The following is a 24,420-nucleotide window of genomic DNA, read 5'->3' on the forward strand; positions in this document are numbered from 1 at the left end:
CATCATTATGACCAGGAATATGACTTTCCCGAAGCGGATCCTGTGTTTAACCTTCCACCCAGGACAATGGATCGGATCCCAGCCGGCGACCCAAAACAACGACGCCGTAAAAGGGGCAAACGAAGCGGTTTTCTGGTCATGCTCCGGAGATGGGCACATCGCGCACCACTCCCTAGCATACTACTCGCCAATGTCCAGTCTCTTGACAACAAGGTTGATGAAATCTGAGCAATGGTAGCATTCCAGAGAGACATTAGAGACTGTAACGTTCTTTGCTTCACGGAAACATGGCTCACTCGAGAGACGCTATCGGTGCAGCCAGCTGGTTTCTTCATGCATCGCGCCGACAGAAACAGGCATGTTTCTGGTAAGAAGAGGGGCGGGGGGGTATGCCTTATGATTAACGAGACGTGGTGTGATCATAACAACATAAAGGAACTCAAGTCCTTCTGTTCACCTGACTTAGAATTCCTCACAATCAAATGTCAACCGCATTATCTACCAAGGGAATTATCTTCGATTATAATCACAGCCGTATATATTCCCCCCCAAGCAGACACATCAATGGCCCTGAACAAACTTTATTTGACTCTATGTAAACTGGAAACCACATATCCCGAGGCTGCATTCATTGTAGCTTGGGGATTTTAACAAGGCTAATCTGAAAACAAGACTCCCTAAATTCTATCAGCATATCGATTGCGCAACCAGGGCTGGTAAAACCCTGGATCATTGTTATTCTAAATTCCGCAACGCATATAAGGCCCTCCTCCGCCCTCCTTTCGGAAAAGCTGACCATGACTCCATTTAGTTGCTTCCAGCCTACAGACAGAGACTAAAACAAGAAGCTCCCATGCTCAGGTCTGTTCAATGCTGGTCCGACCAATCTGATTCCACGCTTCAAGACTGCTTCAATCATGTGAATTGGGACATGTTCCGCATTGCGTCCAACAACAGCATTGACGAATACGCTGATTCGGTGAGCGAGTTCTTTAGAAAGTGCATCGGCGATGTTATACCCACAGCAACGATTAAAACATTCCCAAACCAGAAACCGTGGATTGATGGCAGCATTCATGTGAAACTGAAAGTGCGAACCACTGCTTTTAACCAGGGCAGGATGACCGGAAACATGACCGAATACAAACAGTCTAGCTATTCCCTCCGCAAGGCAATCAAACAAGCTAAGCGTCAGTATAGAGACAAAGTAGAGTCGCAATTCAACGGCTCAGACACAAGAGGTATGTGGCAGGGTCTACAGTCAATCACAGATTACAAAAAGAAAATCAGCCCCGTCGCGGACCAGGATGTCTTGCTCCCAGACAGACTAAATAACTTCTTTGCTCGCTTTGAGGACAATACAGTGCCACTGACACGGCCCGCTACCAGAACCTGCGGACTCTCTTTCACTGCAGACGACGTGAGAAAAACATTTAAACGTGTTAACCCTCGCAAGGCTGCAGGCCCAGACGGCATCCCCAGCCGCGTCCTCAGAGCATGCGCAGACCAGCTGGCTGGTGTGTTTATGGACATATTCAATCAATCCTTATCCCAGTCTGCTGTTCCCACATGCTTCAAGAGGGCCACCATTGTTCCTGTTCCCAAGAAAGCTAAGGTAACTGAGCTAAACGACAACCGTCATCATGAAGTGCTTTCAAAGACTAGTCAAGGACCAGATCACCTCCACCCAACCTGACACCCTAGACCCACTCCAATATGCTTACCGCCCGAAAATGTCCACAGACGACGCAATCGCAACCACACTGCACACTGCCCTAACCCATCTGGACAAGAGGAATACCTATGTGAGAATGCCTGTTCATCGACTACAGCTCAGCATTTAACACCATAGTACCCTCCAAACTCGTCATCAAGCTCGAGACCCTGGGTCTCGACCCCGCCCTGTGCAACTGGGTACTGGACTTCCTGACGGGCCGCCCCCAGGTGGTGAGGGTAGGTAACAACATCCTCAACACTGGGGCCCCACAAGGGTGCGTTCTGAGCCCTCTCCTGTACTCCCTGTTCACCCACAACTGCGTGGCCATGCACGCCTCCAACTCAATCATCAAGTTTTTCGGACGGCACTACAGTGGTAGGCTTGATTATCAACAACGACGAGACGGCCTACAGGGAGGAGGTGAGGGCCCTCGGAGTGTGGTGTCAGGAAAATAACCTCACACTCAACGTCAACAAAACAAAGGAGATGATTCTGGACTTCAGGAAACAGCAGAGGGAGCACCCCCCTATCCACATCGACGGGACAGTAGTGGAGAGGGTAGTAAGTTTTAAGTTCCTCAGCGTACACATCATGAACAAACTGAATTGGTCCACCCACACAGACAGCGTTGTGAATAAGGCGCAGCAGCGCCTCTTCAACCTCAGGAGGCTGAAGAAATTTGGCTTGTCACCAAAAGCACTCACAAACTTCTACAGATGCACAATCGAGAGCATCCTGTCGGGCTGTATCACCGCCTGGTATGGCAACTGCTCCGCCCACAACCGTAAGGCTCTCCAGATGGTAGTGAGGTCTGCACAACGCATCACTGGAGGCAAACTACCTGCCCTCCAGGACACCTACACCACCCGATATCACAGGAAGGCCATAAAGATCATCAAGGACAACAACCACCCGAGCCACTGCCTGTTCACCCCGCTATCATCCAGAAGGCGAGGTCAGTACAGGTGCATCGAAGCAGGGACCGAGAGACTGAAAAACAGCTTCTATCTGTTAGAGGAATTCTAAATTCCTATATGTTTTGTTGCCAAAACCAAATTCGCACTCTCTCTATTTCATTAATGAGTTGTAAATTCATTAATTATGCATGAAATAGATCGAGACCAGTCTTAAAAGTCAGGTAACAGCGTTTAATTCAAGTGAGTACTGACCCAATATACAAAGAACATTACATTTTAAAGAGAGAACATAAAATGACGTCATCAGTTCCTCACACCCTCTCCGATCCACACAATAGCGCAGTGTCTTCAGGTCTGGAAATTGTCTTCTACTCCCCTCATAAAACAAACATTCCAATCTGTCTAAAAATATATATATGTCATCCTTCTCCCTTTCCCGCAAAGGTACAGACAATTAATTTGTTTTACTTACATTTTCAGTAACAGCTTAACCAAGAACCCATACATTTCATACCACAACATAATAGTATTAAAATAACTGGTTCTAATTTAAATGTATACATAATTAATCATTTCAACTATAATTTCCTCCAACACTATCTCAAGGCCATCAGACTATTAAACAGCCACCACTAACATTGAGTTGCTGCTGCCAACATACTGACTCAACTCCAGCCACTTTAATAATGGAAATTGATGGAAAAAATGTATCACTAGCCACTTTAAACAATGCCACTTAATATAATGTTTACATACCCTATATTACTTATCTCATATGTATATACTGTACTCGATACCATCTACTGCTTCTTGCCTATGCCGTTCTGTACCATCACTCATTCATATATCTTTATGTACATATTCTTTATCCCGTTACACTTGTGTGTATTAGGTAGTAGTTGTGGAATTGTTAGGTTAGATTACTCGTTGGTTATTACTGCATTATCAGAACTAGAAGCACAAGCATTTCGCTACACTCGCTATAATATCTGCTAACCATGTGTATGTGACAAATAAAATTGGATTTGATTTGAAAATGGTCAAAGACCCCAGCCACCCCAGTCATAGACTGTTCTCTCGACTACCGCATGGCAAGCGGTACCGGAGTGCCAAGTCTAGGACAAAAAGGCATCTCAACAGTTTTTACCCCCAAGCCATAAGACTCCTAAACAGGTAACCAGATGGTTACCCAGACTATTTGCATAGTGTGCCCCCCCAACCCCTCTTTTACGCTGCTGCTCCTCTCTGTTTATCATATGTATAGTCACTTTAACTATACATTAATGTACATACTACCTCAATTGGCCCGACCAACCAGTGCTCCCGCACATTGGCTAACCGGCTATCTTCATTGTGACCCACCTCCCGCCAACCCCTCTTTTTACGCTACTGTTACTCTCTGTTCATCATATATGCATAGTCACTTTAACCATACCTACATGTACATACTACCTCAATAAGCCTGACTAACCGGTGTCTGTATGTAGCCTTGCTACTCTTATTTTCAAATGTATTTTTACTGTTGTTTAATTTCATTACTTACCCCCTGACACACACACACACACACACACACCTTTATTTCGCACAATTGGTTAGAGCCTGTAAGTAAGCATTTCACCTTAAGGTGTATTTGGCGCACGTGACAATAATAAACTTTGATTTGACTGTTTCTCCCTCTGGGGAAGTACCGAGTGTTCTACTGTGGATGATGCCCTATTCTTCCCAGCATTAGGGCCTGTCCTGCACTGCCTCTGCTCTGTTTCGCTGGCTGGCCCATACTACACTGCTTCTGCTCTGTTTCACTGGCTGGCCCATACTGCACTCACTGCCCCTGGCGTGCTCACACACTCATGCATGGGGCAGCAGATAGCCTAGTGGTTAGATTGTTGGGTCTGTAACCTAAAGGTTGCTAGATCGAAATAAAATCCGTTGTTCTGCCCCTGAACAAGGCAGTTAACCCACTGTTCCTAGGCTGTTGTAATTAAGAATTTGTTCTTAACTGTTAAATAAAGTTTTAAAAATGAAACCAGAAAGGACATATTTTCAGCAGAGTAGAACAACCAGTAGCATTCCACACGTCTACTAGGGTTAAGTCTGAATGGTCAGCATGAAACATAATCGACTACATAGTAAAGCTATTATTACTCTCTACTATCAACACAGACCTATATTTTGAACTATAGCCTAACATCACATCGGGCTGTCTGTAAATGCAGAAAGGACATTTTCAAGCCTAAGCCTAGAGTGAAGAGATATGGGCTCAGGCTGTGTATTGATTTATGTAGGTCCATATTCAGAGTTGTTAACTAAAACTATTCCACTGATCAATTTCAGTTATTTACTTTAGCTTGGATAATCAATAATCTACAGTGTTGCTCGCTGTCCTGATATGTTGCTTTATTTCCTTTAGTTTTTGTCCTTTCAATTACATCCTTTCAGAATGTATTAATTCACCATAGGAAAGTAGATATCAATAGGTGATAAACGTAGGTACAGAGTGCAGAAATCACACACAGGGTCACACAGATGCCTTAAACCATCAGTCTAAGATACGCCCTGTAAGCTTTTGATATCAGTTACTGTACAACCCATCACTGCATCACCACACCATGCATTTCTTAAAGAGACAGTTAAAAAGAGGTATAAATATAAGCCAACAAAGGCCTCCTTGTATTCTCCCAAGGTTATCATTAATTCTAGTCTGAGTCCAATCACTTTAAGGTCTTGTCTAAAATCACTTTAAAATATATATATATATTTACCTGGGCTTTTGGATAAATGAGTGTCACGCTTAGTTTCCCTGGCGTCCTTAGCAATGGTAACGACACATATTGTTGTCATCTTTAGTGTGAGAGTGTGAGTCCTGTCCCGTGTAAGGAAGGAGAAAAGGAGATGACAGAGCAGCACTCACTGAGTGAAGGGAGAAACATGAGAGTTCATGCAAAGTGTGCAGTTTGAATAGCACACTTGTCCCTTGCCCTCCTCTCTCTCCCTAGGCCTCTTATCCTCTACCTGGCAATGACAATTCTACCTGGCTGTATCACAGGCTGTATCACATCCGGTTGTGATTGGGAGTCCCATAGGGTGGCGCACAATTGGCCCAGCGTTGTCCGGGTTGGGCTGTCATTGTAAATTTGTTCTTAACTGACTTGTCTAGTTAAATAAAGGTAACAAAAAAGAATATATATATATATATAACGATTGCTTAGATAGCCAAACAAACACCTTACATAGCTCAGAAAAGGGATGCAATTAAATTAAAGTGTTCATGAAAATTACACATCTTTCAAATCAAGATAATCCTAACTGAGCAAATCACAGAATACTCACAGTACTCTCTCTCTACTTCCCTCTCTCAACTATCTCCTTCTCTCACTGAAGCTGTGGATAACGTGTTAGCCCAGCAGGGAAGTCCTTTGTTCCTCCAGACCTGCATTCGATTAGAGATCCTCCACCTAATCACAATGTGAATAACACCCATCACACATGACAGCAGTGCAACTTCTGAACAAAACCACATGGTTCACCATGTTCACCACTAACAGAGACAATTTAAGAAACATAATGTTGTAAAAAATAGATTCAAATGAAAGATGCTGTTTTTATCTCACCAACCAATTGTCTCAACACCTCAATCACACACACAGCCCTCTGGCTGCAACACCTCTCATCAGTCGCTGCACTTTGTTGGCTGCAACACCTCTCATCAGTCGCTGCACTTTGTTGGCTGCAACACCTCTCATCAGTCTCTGCACTTTGTTGGCTGCAACACCTCTCATCAGTCTCTGCACTTTGTAGGCTGCAACACCTCTCATCAGTCTCTGCACTTTGTTGGCTGCAACACCTCTCATCAGTCTCTGCACTTTGTTGGCTGCAACACCTCTCATCAGTCTCTGCACTTTGTTGGCTGCAACACCTCTCATCAGTCTCTGCACTTTGTTGGCTGCAACACCTCTCATCAGTCTCTGCACTTTGTTGGATGCAACACCTCTCATCAGTCTCTGCACTTTGTAGGCTGCAACACCTCTCATCAGTCTCTGCACTTTGTAGGCTGCAACACCTCTCATCAGTCTCTGCACTTTGTTGGCTGCAACACCTCTTATCAGTCTCTGCACTTTGTTGGCTGCAACACCTCTCATCAGTCTCTGCACTTTGTTGAGCCTCCGGCTTTCACATGTACAGTGGAAACACATGTTGTGTAAATCCCAATCCCTTGGGCCAGAAGCCTGGCATGTGTGAGACAGTATTGAGAAAGAGAGGGGGGAAAGACAGAGATAGAGAGAGGGGGTAGAGAGAAAGACAGAGAGAGGGGGGGTAGAGGGAAAGACAGAGAAAGAGAGAGGGGGTAGAGGGAAAGACAGAGAGAGGGGGGGTAGAGGGAAAGACAGAGAGAGAGAGGGGGGTAGAGGGAAAGACCGAGAGAGAGGGGGTAGAGGGAAAGACAGAGGGGGGTAGAGGGAAAGACAGAGAGAGAGGGGGTAGAGGGAAAGACAGAGAGAGAGAGAGGGGTAGAGGGAAAGACAGAGAGAGGGGGGGTAGAGAGAAGACAGAGAGAGAGAGGGGGTAGAGGGAAAGAGAGAGAGAGGGGGGTAGAGGGAAAGACCGAGAGAGAGGGGGTAGAGGGAAAGACAGAGAGAGGGGGGTAGAGGGAAAGACAGAGAGAGAGAGGGGGTAGAGGGAAAGACAGAGAGAGGGGGGGTAGAGGGAAAGACAGAGAGAGAGAGGGTAGAGGGAAAGACAGAGAGAGAGAGGGGGTAGAGGGAAAGAGAGAGAGGGGGGGGGTAGAGGGAAAGACCGAGAGAGAGGGGGTAGAGGGAAAGACAGAGGGGGGGTAGAGGGAAAGACAGAGAGAGAGGGGAGTAGAGGGAAAGATGGATAGAGAGAGATAAAGAGAGGGATAGAGACATGGAGAAAGAGAGAGAGAGACAGACAGAGAAAATGATCCCATCCCCAGAAGGATCAGTAACGTGCTGTACTCCCTCTGCTCAATGCTTCTCCTTCCTGAGGGTGACAGAGCCTCTCAGAAATGCCTCACTCAGAATGGCTCTTTCTACTGACTGACTCTAGTTAGCACAGAACAAGGAGATGTATGTGGAGATGTAAGAGAGGGAATGTGTTGGAGTATACTGTGTGTATTGATGTGTGAGAGAGAGATTGTGTTATTTATTGTAATGACGTGTGTTAGTGTACTGTATATTTATGTGAATGGTGTGAAAGCGTGTACAGTATGTGTGTACAGTATGTTTGTGTACAGTATGTGTGTGTTCAGTATGTTTGTGTACAGTATGTGTGTGTACAGTATGTGTGTGGATATGGACGTATATATGCGGTGTGTGAGTATAATAGCTTTAGCTGAACTGACCACATGAGAGTGTATGTTGAGCAGGTGTCTGCGTGGCAATGAGACAGTGTGTGTGTCTGTGTGTGTGTGCGTGCGTGCATTTGTCTGCATGTGTGTGTCTGTGTGTGTGTGCGTGCGTGTATGTGAGTGTGTACATGCGCGTGGGTGTCTGTGTGCGTGAGTGCGTGCGTGTATGTGAGTGTGTACATGCGCGTGGGTGTCTGTGTGTGCGTGCGTGCGTGTATGTGAGTGTGTACATGCGTGTGGGTGTCTGTGTGCGTGTGTGCGTGCGTTGGCACGCAGTAGACAGACTTGAGAGCAGAGCTGCAGATAGGATGAGAGAAGCACGAGGAGCGGCTATGTGCTCTGCAGAAGCAGAGAGAGAGAGAGATGCCTTTGACAAGGGTACAGCTGCAACACAGAGTGGCAGTAGTATAGCATCACACTGCTGTGTAGCCACCCAACAGCTCCACATCCCTCCTCTGTGACACAGCCCTACACCATGGCTTCATAGCACTGGTTATAGCCATAAGCATAGTCGGACAGCTAACAGCCATAGCTCAATAGCATAAGTCAGTGCCATGATAGCGCAATGGGTCGGCTAAAGTGCCGTATAGCTTTTCTGCGTAAACAGCTTGTTGTCATTGTCGAAGCGCATGGATGCGATGCAGCAGTGTAACCCTTTACCTATTTCAACGGCACAACTCGACAGGGCTGCGCACCACTGCAGTAAAATCTTAGGGAACATCGATCTGCCCTTCTTCACAATGTCTGTCTCTTTTACCCAGACCAGGCCAGCGGCGCTGCTGCTGTTGCCTCCTCTCTCTGGGGCTTTGGGAGAAACAAAGGGAAATACAAACAGAAAGGTAAACAGCAGCCTTGGGGTTGTTATTAAAGTTATTAGGGTTGCTTAAGGCACTCTATCGAGAGTTAGGGATATAGGATGGAGATAAGGTATGACATCAAGGCAACTAAAGTAATTGAAGTTATGGATGAGGAAGAAGTCTGAGTCAGTAGTACTACATGTACTGTAGCATGGTGGGAGCGGGGAACAAGAGGGACATATAATCCATAGATTCAGGTAAGGGCCTCTTCTTGGTTACAGAATATCAGTTGTTATTGACTAAAGTGCTAATAATGTCTGCAATGCTTCACAATACATGACAACAGGGTTGTTAGTGTAACATTTATCCCTCTCTTTGCTGCCCTCTCTCTTCTCTCCATACACTGATGAAAAATATCTGAAGTTTAGCAACCTCCGGTTTCCATGGCAAAATCCTCTTGGCAAATCAGTAATGAAGGAGACACCAAAGAGATCAAGAGGCTTGTCCAGACGAGTTTCAGAAGAAAGTTCTTTGTTTCTGGCCATTTTGAGCCTGTAATCGAACCCACAAATGCTGATGCTCCAGATACTCAACTAGTCTAAAGAAGACCAGCTTTATTGCTTCTTTAATCAGAACAACAGTTTTCAGATGTGCTAACATAATTGTAAAAGGGTTTTCTAATGATGATAAAATTATAAACTTCGATTAGCTAACACAACGTGCCATTGGAACATAGGAGTGATGGTTTCTGATAATGGGCCTATGTAGGCTTATGTCGATATTCCATTAAAAGCCAGCCGTTTCCAACTGCAATAGTCATTGACAACATTAACAATGTCTACACTGTATTTCTGATCGATTTATGTTATTTTAATGGACAAAAAATGTGCTTTTCTTTCAAAAACAAGGACATTTCTAAGTGACCCCAAACGTTTGAACGGTAGTGTACATACACAGAAGTATGATGGCCAAATGATGCGGTCTGTCACCATACTGCAAGTATTTAAAATGTTTAATGTTAAGGGGTGGATCAGCTTAATATTGAGCAAGTCTTACCATATGCAAGTATATATGATCTATAAAACCGAGAGCGACAACATCAGCTTTAATATAACAGTTGGAGTGAAAAAGATAAAAGGATAGGCTAGAGAAAGAAAGATAGAAGGGATGAAAAAACAACATGAAGTTGAAGTCTAGATGTGAAGAGTAGCAGAAGAGAGATGGTTGGATTGTGGGAGAGAGCGTGAGACACACAACGTAGCAGTCACATGACCAGCAGGGTTATCATTACCCTACTGACCACTAGTGAGGTAATAGGCTTCCATCGTGTGCCATGCAATGACAACAAAAACAAACAAATAGGCTTTTTTTCTCTCACTGGACATCTCACAATGGCACAGTGATGTGAGGCTGACACTTCATGTGCAAACCGGTTTTCATGTTACCTACTGCAGCATACCACCCTGCATTCTACTGCTGGCTTGCCTCTGAAGTTAAGGCCAGTTGGTCCCTGGATGGGACACCAGATGATGCAGAACATGGTGTTGGAGGACCAGTAGTAGGCACTCTTTGCTCTGGTCTAAAAAATATCCCAATGCCCCAGGGCAGTGATTGGGGATGTTGCCCTGTGTCGGGTGCTGTCGATCGGATGGGACATTAAAAGGGTGTTCTGATTCTCTGTGGTCACTAAAGATCCCGTGGCGCTTATAGTAAGAGTAGGAGTGTTAACCCCGGTGTTCTGGCTAAATTCCCCAGCTGGCGTCATACCATCATGGCCACCTAATCATCCCCAGCTTCTAATTGGCTCATTCATCCCCTGTAACTATTCCCCAGGTCGTTGCTGTAAATGAGAATGTGTTCTCTGTCAATTTACCTGGTAAATTATTTTCATCCTATGAACTTGGAGGATACAGTATACAGTATTACATTATCTATTTACCAGGAAGAAATGTAAAATGCAGTTTTGTTCAAATATGATTTAATGTGTTGTGTTGAGAGCATTATACGATCCTGCTATTTGTTGATTAGAGTCAAGAGCAAACTAACAGTGCTTCTATCATTGTGTACTGTTCATACATTAATGTTAATTAATGTTAGATGATCTTGAATGATGTTTAAAGAGCAATAATGTCAGTTTCTGTGCATAAGAATGCAGTCTTACCTTGCTGCTGTCGTATCTGTGTGCAAAGATATCTCTATGTGAGTGGTGTGTATGTGTGGCTGTTCCACACATACACACCATGCTATTGGTATGCTTTTCAGCAACAGGGACTGGGAGACAGGTAAGGATAGAGGGAACAATGAATGGGGCCAAATACAGGCAAATCATTGATGAAAACTAGCTTCAGAGTGCAAAAAAACTTAGACTGGGGTGAAGATTTACATTCCAACAGTAAAAATGACCCCAGAGCATACAGCCAAAGCAATGCTGGAATGACTTCAGAACAAGAATGTGAAAGTCCTTGAGTGGCACAGCCAAAGCCCAGACTTGAATCCCATTACAAATCTGTGGAAAGACTTGAAGATTGCTGCTCACTGCAGCGTCCCATCTAACTTAACAGCTGCTTGAGAATATCTGCAAGGAAGAATGGGAGAAAATCCCCAAATCCAGATGTGCAAATCTGATACAGTCATACCTAAGACGACTCAAAGCTGTAATCGGATCCAAAGCTGTATATACAAAGTATTGACTCAGGGGGTTGAATAGTTATGTAAATTAGATATTTCTGAGTTTCATTTTCAATAAATTTGCTAACATTTCTAAAAACATGTTTTCACTTTGTCATTATGTGTAGACATGTGAGAGAGAAAAAAATGATTGAATTCAGGTTGTAACACAACAAAATGTGGAATAAGTCAAGGGGTATGAATACTTTCTGAAGGCACTGTAAATGTGTGAGTGGGCAGGAGAAAGTGTCTCTGAGGAGAGGGAGGGGTCGTCTTTTGGCCTGTGATAGGCTAGATGCCGTGTGTTCTGCTATGTCTGTTGCTGAAGAGGCACAAAGTGATACTTTGTTTCTTAGCCAGATCAGCCAGTGCAGGGTGAGAACAAAGTGGCATTCATCATTTCAACTGGCTGACGCACGCACACACAGCCAATCATTGTGAATTAACTGTAAATGTGTGTGTAACTGTATCTGTACCCATTATAGTCCTCATGCTTCATAATGTTATTGCAGTCTCCCATAGAACTTCTCTAATGTCAAGAGACCTGCATTGCAGTCTTGAGGAATTCAGAGCCTTTGTGGACACCTTCACTGAGAATATGCTGGTGGAATCATTATGTTGTCAAAGGGTTCTAACAGTAACATGATATTTCATAGGAATATACAATTCTGAGCGGGTTAGAACTCATTAGATCTAAAGAGATGTCACAGGATGATCATAGACTGACAATGCTTTATTGGACTTAACACCAAATTCCATTATAGGGTAAAGCTATACGAGTTCCATCGAGTAATATGTTTTATTGTAATCTGAGATCATTTACAGTAACCTCAACAGATAACAAATAATCTTATTTAGCTACAAGTCATCCATAATCATTTCACAGTTGTAACGGTCTCCTCCAGCATCATAATGGGGTTGGAACGGTGTTGTGTTACAGGAGGGAATTGGCAGTAGTATCACACTACAGCCTCATAGTGATATAAAGTACAGTAGTAATGATGGGGCTTTACCAGCCTGGAGGCTGTCTGACATTACAAAAGTATAACACATCATAGACTCACTGCTCTCTGACTGGCTTAATTCATAGAAACTCCCACAAAACACAGAAGGGGAATGGAGAGGAGAATAAGTCTAAATCATTCAACATTACATGAGCTGGGAGGTTTACAGGCCAAGATCAACAGCCTGCAGCGATGATTCTCAGTCATACAGTTGCAGCCTTTTTTTCTTATATCGTAAGGCATTCATTCATTCAGGGATCATAAGTGTGGCTTTTAATTTGAACGCAAATTATTGGAATTCCTCCAGTGTGATTGGCCTGTCCGATGATGCATTATGATAAGCTGGTCCAATTCAGGAATGTCCTGATGGATTTAAGTCTGTGGTACTACAGGGATTTTGTCGTGTTTGAATAGTGTGATTGGATCAGATGCCATTGCAAGAGGCTCATGGATCATACTTCATAGGAAGGGCTTAGATCCACTTATGGAAGAGGGAGCCAGTACTGAATGTATATATATTTTAAAAACTCCATAGAGTAGTTTGTAGGCAATGCTGGGAAAACAGGATGCATGTCAATTCACCAAATCGGTCAAAACGTAATATTATAGTTTTATTTAACTAGGCAAGTCAGTTATGAACAAATTCTTAATTACAATGAAAGCCTACCCCAGTGACGCTGGGCCAATTGTGTACCGCCCTATGGGACTCCCAATCACGGCCAGATGTGATACAGCCTGGATTTGAACCAGAGACTGTAGTGACACCTCTTGCATTGAGATGCAGTGCCTTAGACCGCAGCACAGAGGGCCACTCCACTAAGGAGTCCAAAACTTACAGCACAGAGGGCCAGATAACAATTAGGACAGACCTGGGAAGGAATCAAGTGATGTAATTACACTGTGTGCCACAGAGATATAGTTTTCTGACATACCCTCGATATGCTATTTTAAATATACCGAGCTCATTTCCATTTGTATTTTCTTACAGTATATCAATAACACTATTTGCTACATGTAGCCTGCCTCACCATAGATGCCAAGGGTTACAGACCCAAATGTATAAACAAACAACATAGCAATACTGTATGTCTTTGACAAATTACGTTTCTGTCTAGCAAGAGACGACTTGACTGTACAATCTGAGAAACAACAAGCACTTTGGTCAAAGGCAGAGGACCTTACACCTTCGCAAGGTAGTTACTGAAACTTTGGTTTTTCTTGATATTTGCTTTAAAGCAGTATCCAAATCCATAGGATGTAGTGATTACCAAAAAAAACTATGTTCCAAAGACTGGGAATATATAGTGTATAAGAGGTCATACAAGAAGTTTATGAAACTACTTATTCCAGTTACTAATAAGCACGCACCCATTAAGAAAATGACTGTAAAAACTGTTAAATCCCCTTGGATTGATGAGGAATTTTAAAATGGTATGGTTGAGAGGGATGAGGCAAAAGGAATGGCAAATAAGTCTGGCAGCCCAACTGATTGGCAAACGTACTGCAAATTAAGAAATCATGTGACTAAATAAAAATAAACTACACTATGAAACAAAGATAAATTATACAAAGAATGATAGTAAAAAGCTTTGGGGCCAACTCAGCTCCTTCATTTATTGAATCAGATGGCTCATTCATCACAAAGCCCACTGATATTGCAAACTACTTTAATTACTTTTTCCATTGGCAAGATAAGCAAACTTAGGGATGACATGCCAGCAACAAACGCTGACACTACACATCCAAGTATATCGGACCAAATTATGAAAGACAAGAATTGTACTTTTGAATTCTGTAAAGTCAGTGTGGAAGAGGTGAAATAATTATTGTTGTCTATCAACAATGACAATCTAGATGGAAAATGACTGAGGATAATAGCAGACGATATTGCCAAACCTATTTGCCACATCTTCAATTTAAGCCTACTAGGGAGCGTGTGCTCTCAGGCCTGGAGGGAAGCTAAAGTCATTCCGCTACCCAAGAATAGTAAAGCCCCCTTTACTGGCTCAACTAGCCGACCAATCAGCCTGTTACCAACCCTTAGTAAACTTCTGGGGAAAAAATGTGTTTGACCAGATACAATGCTATTTTACAGTAAACAAATTGAAAACAGATTTTCAACATGCTTATAGGAAAGGACACTCAACAAGCACAGACTTACACAAATTACTGATGATTGGCTGAGATAAATTGATGATAAAATGTTTGTGGGGGCTGTCTTGTTAGACTTCAGTGCAGCTTTTGACATTATTGATCATAGTCTGCTGCTGGAAAAATGTATGTGTTATAGCTTTACACCCTGTGCTACAATGTGGATAAAGAGTTAATTGTCTAACAGAACACATAGGGTGTTCTTTAATGGAAGCCTATCAAATATAATCAATTTAGAATCAGGAATTCCCCAGGGTAGCTGTTTAGGCTCCTTGCTCTTTTCAATTTTTACTAACTTTCATGCCACTCACTTTTAGTAAAGCCAGAGTGTCTATCTATGGGGATGACTCAACACTATACACGTCAATTACTACAGCGACTGAAATGACTGCAAGACTCAACAAAGAGCTGCAGTTAGTTTCAGAGTGGGTGGCAAGGAATAAGTTAGCCCTAAATATTTCTAAAACTAAACGCATTGTATTTGGAACGGAACACTCACTAAACCCTAAACTTCAACTAAATCTTGTAATAAATAATGTGGAAATTGAGCAAGATGAGATGACTAAACTGCTTGGAGTAACTCTAGATTGTTAACTGTCATGGTCAAAACATATTGATGCAGTAGTAGTTAAGATGGGGAGAAGTCTGTCTATAATAAAGCGATGCTCTGCCTTCTTAACAACACTATCAACAGGGCAGGTCGTACAGGCCCTAGTTTTGTCGCACCTTGACTACTGTTCAGTCATGTGGTCAGGTGCCACAAAAAAAGGACTTAGGAAAATTGCATGGATGTACACAAAGAGCTAATATTAATAATATGCATGTCAATCTCTCCTGGCTCAAAGTGGAGGAGAGATTGACTTCATTACTACTTTTATTAATGAGAGTTGTCTGTCTAAACTACTGGCACACAGCTCGGACACCCATGCATACCCCACAAGACATGTCACAAGAGGTCTCTTATGGGAGGCACACAGTACTACATAGAGCCATGACTACATGGAACTCTATTGCACATTAAGTATCTGACGCAAGCAGTAAAATTTGATTTAAAAACAGATTTTAAAAAACACCTTATGGAACAGCGGGGACTGTGAAGCAACACAAACATTAGCACAGACACATGCATACACACACACACACACACACACACACACACACACACACACACACACACACACACACACACACACGCACTATACATACACATGAATTTAGCACTGTAGATATGTGGTAGTGGTGGAGTAGGGGCCTGATGGCACATAGTCTGTTGTGAAATCTGTGAATGTATTATAATGTTTTAAAATGGTATAAACTGCCTTAATTTTGCTGGACCCCAGGAAGAGTAGCTGCTGGGGATCCATAATAAATACAAATACAATTTATCAACTACCTACCCAACCATCCATCCAAGCAGGGATATAATTATTCTCGCCAAAGCACTTTGGTCTTATTTAAGACATGGACCTAGGCATTCTAAGGTCATTTAGGGTTCGATGTACACTACCGTTCAAAAGTTTGGGGTCACTTAGAAATGTCTTGGTTTTTGAAAGAAAAGCTACTTTTTTTGTCCATTAAAATAACATTAAATTGATCAAAAATATAGAGTAAACAATGTTAATGTTGTAAATGACTATTGTAGCTGGAAACGGCAGATTTTTAATGGAATATCTACATAGGCGTACAGAGGCCCATTATCAGCAACCATCACTCCTGTGTTCCAATGGCACATTGTGTTAGCAAGAATAGACAAACAAGTTTCAGAAGAAAGTTATTTGTTTCTGGCCATTTTGAGCCTGTAATCGAACCCATAAGTGCTGATGCTCCAGATACTCAACTAGTATAAAGAAGGCCAGGTTTATTGCTTCTTCAATCAGCACAACGGTTTTCAGCTGTGCTAACATGATTGCAAAAGGGTTTCCTAATGATCGTAGCCTTTTATAATTATAAACTTGGATTAGCTAACACAACGTGCCATTGGAGTAGGAGTGATGTTTGCTGATAATGGACCTCTGTAGACCTAATGTTGAAGTCGGAAGTTTACATACACCTTAGTCAAATACATTTAAACTCAGTTTTTCACAATTCCTGACATTTAATCCGAGTAAAAATTCCCTGTCTTAGGTCAGTTAGGATCACCACTTTATTTTAAGAATGTGAAATGTCAGAATAATAGTAGAGAGAATGATTTATTTCAGATTTAATATCTTTCATCACATTCCCAGTGGGTCAGAAGTTTACATACACTCAATTAGTATTTGGTAGCATTGCCTTTAAATTGTTTAACTTGGGTCAAACGTTTCGGGTAGCCTTCCACAACATTCCCACAATAAGTTTGGTGAATTTTGGCCAATTCCTCCTGACAGAGCTGGTGTAACTGGGTCAGGTTTGTAGGCCTCCTTGCTCACACATGCTTTTTCAGTTCTGCCCACAAATTTTCTATAGGATTTAGGTCAGGGCTTTGTGATGGCCACTCCAATACCTTGACTTTGTTGTCCTTAAGCCATTTTGGCACAACTTTGGAATTATCCATTTGGAAGACCCATTTGCGACCAAGCTTTAACTTCCTGACTAATGTCTTGAGATGTTGCTTCAATATATCCACATAATTTTCCATCCTCATGATGCCATTTATTTTGTGAAGTGCACCAGTCCCTCCTGCACCAAAGCACCACCACAACATAATGCTGCCACCCCCGTGCTTCACGGTTTGGATAATGTTTTTCAGCTTGCAAGCCTCCCCCTTTTTCCTCCAAAAATAACAATGGTCATTATGGCCAAAGAGTTCTATTTTTGTTTCATCAGATCAGAGGACATTTATCCAAAAAGTACGATCTTTGTCCCCATGTGCAGTTGCAAACCATAGTCTGTCTTTTTATGGCGGTTTTGGAGCAATGGCTTCTTCCTTGCTGAGTGGCATTTCAGGTTATGTCGATATAGGACTCGTTTTACTGTGGATATAGATACTTTTGTACCTGTTTCCTCCAGCATCTTCACAAGGTCCTTTGCTGTTGTTCTGGAATTGATTTGCACTTTTCGCACCAAAGTACATTCATCTCTAGGAGACAGAACGCGTCTCGTTCCTGAGCGTTATGATGGCTGTGTGGTACCATGGTGTTTTTTACTTGCGTACTATTGTTTGTACAGATGAACGTGGTACCTTCAGGCGTTTGGAAATTGCTCCCAAGGATGAACCAAACTTGTGGAGGTCTACAATTGTTTTTCTGAGGTCTTGGTTGATTTATTTTGATTTTCCCATGATGTCAAGCAAAGAGGCACTGAGTTTGAAGGTTGGCCTTGAAATTGATCCACAGATACACCTCCAATTGACTCAAATGGTGTCAGTTGGCCTATCAGAAGCTCCTAAAGCCATGACATAATTTTCTGGAATTTTCCAAGCTGTTTAAACGCACAGTCAACTTAGTGTATGAAATAATCTGTCTGTAAACAATTGTTCGAAAAATTACTTGTGTCATGCACAAAGTAGATGTCCTAACCAACTTGCCAAAACGATAGTTTGTTAACAAGAACTTTGTGGAGTGGTTGAGAAACGTGTTTTAATGACTCCAACCTAAGTTTATGTAAACTTCTGACTTCAACTGTATGTAGACATTCCATTAAAAAAACAGCTGTTTCCAGCTACAATAGTAATTTACAACATTAACATTAACAATGTCTACACTGCATTTCTGATCAATTGTATGTTATTTTAATGGACAATTTTTTTTGCTTTTATTTAAAAAACAAGGACATTTCTAAGTGACCCCAAACTTTTGAAAGGTAGTATATGTGCTATGAGATATGAAACTCTCTCAGAGGCCTAATGTCAACAATGCTCCCCTCCCTGGCTTGGAGACATAAACATGGCTGGCCATTTAAAATGATGTTTTTCTACAGGCTACATCACACATAAAGGTATGGGGCCTTACTGGATCATCATATTGCTTACTCTACAATGTGTAAGCTAATGAGTTACTCAAAAGAAGCCAACCATAACTGATAGGAACACAACTCAGCATCACCCAACCGAGATACAGTGTATTTACTGCAGATAACAGCTCTGAATGTCAATTTCTGGCTAAATTCAATTATTCATGTTCTCTATATTAAGATCAAAGGAAAAATTGCAATTTATAACGGTACATGCTGCATTGAAGAAAACGAGGCCAAACCCATTGGCTGAAACTCAACAAACCCGCGTTTAAGCGCCTTCCGTGTTACAAGGTTTGAGACAATGATTTCTGTTTTTAGACATTCCATCTGATATCTGGGGATACGAGTAGAAACAATATTGCGTGAAAAGCATAATGCCATCTCTCTGGTCCATGACACAATAGGGTATGGCACAGCACAGGTAGCCAACAAAGAGATGCAGGGATAAAACATAAGGGTTTATAATATAACGTAGGAGCTGCAATCCTGGTTATACATTGATATAAAAAGGCTGTCTTAAGCATATGGAGAACAAAGCATCTATCGTTTATTTCATATTTTATCACAAATATGCTTTCTGTAAATTGAGACAGTAGCCAACATAAACGATCTCCACAATTCTAGCCATGCCAAATATATTTACGCATTTATAATCAAATTAAACGACACTGTCCTTTTCCAGTGCACACACATCTCTGAACGATGGAGCAATCGTCAGCAGGTCAATGAAAATGAAAGGCTGTGACAAGGTCAGCATCTTATTGAAAATAAAGACACCATTTATGACTAAGAAAATATGCAAGAATAAAGGACAAGCTCCCACCACCTTATAAGTGATCTTGTTTGCCCGCAAATCGGTCTTGAAGTTGCCCACCGCGCCTTGTATCTCCCATCCACAGCTCTTCGACCCTCTTTGTGTTACTGATGCTGCGGGTGCTCGCACCGACGCGCACGCACGGCAACGCGCACAGACAATCGAACAGAAACCTGCAAGCACATGAGGCGGGAGGGTGGGGCTGGCGGAGGCTGTGCTTGGCACAAAAATCACCTAACGTCCACAACCGATCTCCGCTGCGATCTGTTGGTCGAAAATGGTTGCCTGTATATAGCATATATTCACACAAATAGCTTTGGCTATTGATCTTGTATAGGCCTAATATTTTATTCGGAGTGGAGGTGCTTGTTTGTCTCAGTCTGTTACAATATGTTATCATATTTCTGTCTTGTATAATTAGTATTGCACTAATCAAAATTTCCCTTCCGTCAGCCGTTGTGCAATGGATCTCAAAATATTATGAAAAAAATGATATGTGAAGAATGTGCGCATAACATATTCACATCGTTATTGTTCTCTGATCAAGACTGGCATGACTGACTTCTTTGTACTGTGCATCTTGAGCCAACCCTGGCAAAAGGAACCAGATGAATTACTATTTTTTTACTTGCAATGGGAGTGGGTGCTTTAATAATTCCTAAAGCATAAAGGCCTAAAGAGTTTGGGACCATTTCAGTGATTTAACACCACCCTGATAGTTCTAGGCTTAAAGTCATGAAAAAAATGTAGGCAACCTTTTATCAGATCAATGTGCAAAAATGCTGCTGGAAACTAATGCGGTCAGAAACTGAAAACAGCTGCTTGCAGCTGTAGGTAGGCTGGTCTTCCAGTAGGAGTCGGTATAGGATCAATCATTTATATATACACAAGTCCTTCACTTCCTCTGTCAGCTCCCAGACTCAGGGAGAATATCAATACATTCCCTTGATTCCTCATGTCCTCTCTCCTTGCCTTCTTCTCAAAAACCATTGGATGAGAAGGTCAGAGGGCCCTCCCTCTGTGGCAGGTAGCCACGGCCTGTTCTCCCTGCTTCCATCACTCAGACCTGTACAGTACAGGAGTATCATGGCAAAAACTGTCAGACTGGCTAATAGCTTCTATCCCCAGGCCATCAAGCTGCTGAATAGCCACTAGGCAGCTATCTGCTCCCCCTTTCTCCCTCCTGCCCCCGTGACTTCCTACCACCCAACAAACATTTACCCTGCCCACACCCCCTAATGGACATTGTTACAGTTGTAAATGTGTATATTATTATAATTTGCATTATTGTCTCATTGACTTCACACTTCACTCCCGGGCTGCTTCCCTCTATGCGCATTCTACACCCCCAACAGACACTTCCCCTGCCCCCACCCCCCAATGGACATTTATCATTGCTACAGTTGTAAATGTGTATATTATTTTTTTAATTATTATTTTCTCATTCATTTCTCTTTTTTTGTACCCTGCGTACGCTGTGCATGTGACTAGTAAACAAATCAAAATAAAATCAAATTGTTTTCGTCACTTGCTTTGGTAACAGGAGTAGACTAACAGTGAAATGTTTACTTTCGGCCCTTCCCAACAATGCAGAGGAAAAAAAGATAAATAATTTTAAAGAATAACATGAGGAATAAATACAAAATGAGTAACAATAACTTGGCTATATACACGGAGTACCAGTACTAAGTCGATTTGCAGGGGTACGAGGTTATTGAGGTAGACATGTACATACTGTATAGGTAGGGATAAAGTGACTAGGCAACAGGATAGATAATAAGCAGTAACAGCAGCGTATGTGATGAGTCAAAAGAGTTAGTGCAAAAAAGGGGTCAATGCAGATAGTTAAATAGTTAACCAATAGCTACCCAGACTACCTATTTAGCAGTCTTATGGCTTCGGGGTAGCAGAGAGAACAGTCTATGACTTGGGTGACTGTAGTCTTTGACCATTTTTAAGGCCCTCCTCTAAAATCACATGTTATTGGTCACATACACATGGTTAGCAGATGTTAATGGTCACATACACATGGTTAGCAGATGTTAATGGTCACATACACATGGTTAGCAGATGTTAATGGTCACATACACATGGTTAGCAGATGTTAATGGTCACATACACATGGTTAGCAGATGTTAATGCGAGTGTAGCAAAATGCTTGTGCTTCTAGTTCTGACCGTGCAGTAATATCTAACATCTAACTGGGGCGGCAGGGTAGCCTAGTGGTTAGAGCGTTGGACTAGTAACCTAAAGGTTGCACGTTTAAATCCCCGAGCTGATAAGGTACAAATCTGTCATTCTGCCCCTGAACAGGCAGTTAACCCACTGTTCTCGGTAGGCCGTCATTGAAAATAAGAATTTGTTCTTATCTGACTTGCCTAGTTAAATAAAGATTTTAAAAATAATCTAACCATTTCACAACAACTACCTTATACACACAAGTGTAAAGGAATGAATAAGTATATGTACATATAAATATATGGATGAGCAATGGCCAAACGGCATATGCAAGATGCAATAGATGGTATAGAGTACAGTATATACATATGATATGGGTATGTGAACATTATAAAGTGGCATTGTTTAAAGTGACTAGTGATACATTTATTGCATCCAATTTTAAAATATTAATGTGGCTAGAGATTTGAGTCAGTATGTTGGCAGCAGCCACTCAATGTTAGTGACGACTGTTTAACAGTCTAATGGCCTTGAGATATAAGCTGTTATTCAGTCTCTCGGTCCCAGCTTTGATGCACCTGTACTGACCTCGCCTTCTGGATGATAGCGGGGTGAACAGGCAGTGGCTCGGGTGGTTCTTGTCCTTGATGATCTTTTGGCCTTCCTGTGACATTGGGTGGTGTAGGTGTCCTGGAGGGCAGGTAGTTTGCCTCCGGTGATGTGTTGTGCAGACCTCACTATGCTCTGGAGAGCATTACAGTTGTGGGCAGAGCCAGGCGGTGATACAGCCCGACAGGAAGCTCTCGATTGTGCATCTGTAAAAGTTTGTGAGTGTTTTTGGTGACAAGCCAAAATTCTTCAGCCTCCTGAGGTTGAAGATGCGCTGCTGCCTTCTTCACCACGCTGTCTGTGTGGGTGGACCATTTCAGTTTGTCTGTGATGTGTACGCAGAGGAACTTAAAACTTCCCACCTTCTCCACTACTGTCCTGTCGATGTGGATAGGGGGGTGCTCCCTCTACTGTTTCCTAAAGTTCACGATCATCTCCTTTGTTTTGTTGCCGTTGAGTGGGAGGTTATTTTCCTGACACCACACTCCGAGAGCCCTTACCTTCTCCCTGTAGGCCGTCTCGTTGTTGTTGGTAATCAAGCCTACTACTGTAGCGTCCTCTGCAAACTTGATGATTGATTTGGAGGCGTGCATGGTCACGCAGTCATGGGTGAACAGGGAATACAGGAGAGGGCTGAGAACACATCCTTGTGGGGCCCCAGTGTTGAGGATCAGCGGGGAGGAGATGTTGTTTCGTACCCTCACCACTGGGGGCGGCCCGAAGGTTTTGGTGGCGGGCCGTGTCAGTGGCACTGTATTGTCCTCAAAGTGAGCAAAGGAGTTGTTTAGTTTGTCTGGGAGCAAGACATCGGTGTCCGCGACGGGGCTGGTTTTCTTTTTGTTGTCCGTGATTGACTGTAGACCCTGCCACATACCTCATGTCTGAGCCGTTGAATTGCGACTCTACTTTGTCTCTATGCTGACGCTTAGCTTGTTTGATTGCCTTGCTGGGGGAATAGCTACACCGTTTGTATTCGTCATTTTTCCGGTCGCCTTGCCCTGATTAAAAGCAGTGTTTCATGCTTTCAGTTTTGCACGAATGCTGCCATTAATCCACGGTTTCTGGTTGGGGAAGGTTTTAATAGTCGCCGTGGGTACAACATCACCGATGCACTTGCTAACAAACTCGCTCACCGAATCAGGGTATACATCAATGTTGTTGTCCAATGCTATCCGGAACATATCCCAGTCCACGTGATCAAAGCAATCTTGAAGCGTGGAATCAGATTGGTCGGACCAGTGTTGAACAGACCTGAGCACGGGCATTTCCTGTTTTAGTTTCTGTCTATAGGCTGGGAGCAATAAAATAGTCATGGTCAGATTTGCCGAAAGTAGGGCGAGGGAGGGCTTTGTATGCATCGCGGAAGTTAGAGTAACAATGATCCAGAATTTTGCCTGCCCGGGTTGCACATTCGATATGCTGATAAAATTTAGGGAACCTTGTTTTCAGATTTGCCTTGTTAAAATCCCCAGCTACAATAAATGCACCCTCAGGATGTGGTTTCCAGTTTACATAAGAGTCCAATGAAGTTATTTCAGGGCCGTCGATGTGTCTGCTTTGGGGGGGATATACACGGCTGTGTTTATAATCGAAGAGAATTCTCTTGGTAGATAATGCAGTCGGCATTTGATTGTAAGGAATTCTAGGTCCGGTGAACAAAAGGACTTGAGTTCCTGTATGTTGTTATGATCACACCACAAGTTGTTAATCATAATGCATACACCCCCTCCCTTCTTCTTACCAGAGATATGATTGTTTCTGTCGGCGCGATGCGTGACTAAACCAGGTGGCTGTACCGACTCTGATAACATATCCCGAGTGAGCCATGTTTCCGTGAAACAGAGAATTCAGATGAATATAGGGGAAATACTGTCACTGATTCAAATACCCTATTAGGTGAGAGAAAATTTACAGTCGATGTGCCCTCGAGCAAGGAACTTACCCCTAATTGAGCCAGTAAGTCACACTGGATCAGAGCGCATGCTAAATTACAAAAATGTTAATGTGAGAGAGGAAGCGAGGAATCAAAGAAATACCATTGAATCACCCCCAATGGGACGATATTTAGTCCACAACTACAACTCCTACAATCCCCTCTGATTGACGCTTTCGTATTTTTGGTTGTCGTGGCCTACTGCAGTCAGAAGTTATGGTACGTGGTAGTTCAAACTTTTTTCTCCTCATAGAAACAAAACAATAACATAGGCTACCCAACAGATATCATTCAGCGACCGATGATACCTCCAGTGAAAGCAGAATTTCGGA

At 42.7% G+C, this 24,420-nt stretch overlaps 1 protein-coding gene across 1 annotated transcript in view; it reads right to left on the bottom strand.

Moving 5' to 3' along the window:
* LOC109903007 (cancer-related regulator of actin dynamics homolog) overlaps positions 1-19,491 on the bottom strand; it is a 41,611-nt gene extending 22,120 nt beyond the window's left edge. The window contains exon 1 of the mRNA XM_031785804.1: positions 19,381-19,491. The gene's annotated coding sequence lies outside the window, so the exon portion shown is untranslated. The remainder of the gene's footprint in view (positions 1-19,380) is intronic.
* Between the last annotated feature and the right edge of the window lie 4,929 nt (positions 19,492-24,420).

Source organism: Oncorhynchus kisutch, linkage group LG13, assembly GCF_002021735.2.
Source record: "Oncorhynchus kisutch isolate 150728-3 linkage group LG13, Okis_V2, whole genome shotgun sequence".
Taxonomy (NCBI): Eukaryota; Metazoa; Chordata; class Actinopteri; order Salmoniformes; family Salmonidae; genus Oncorhynchus; species Oncorhynchus kisutch.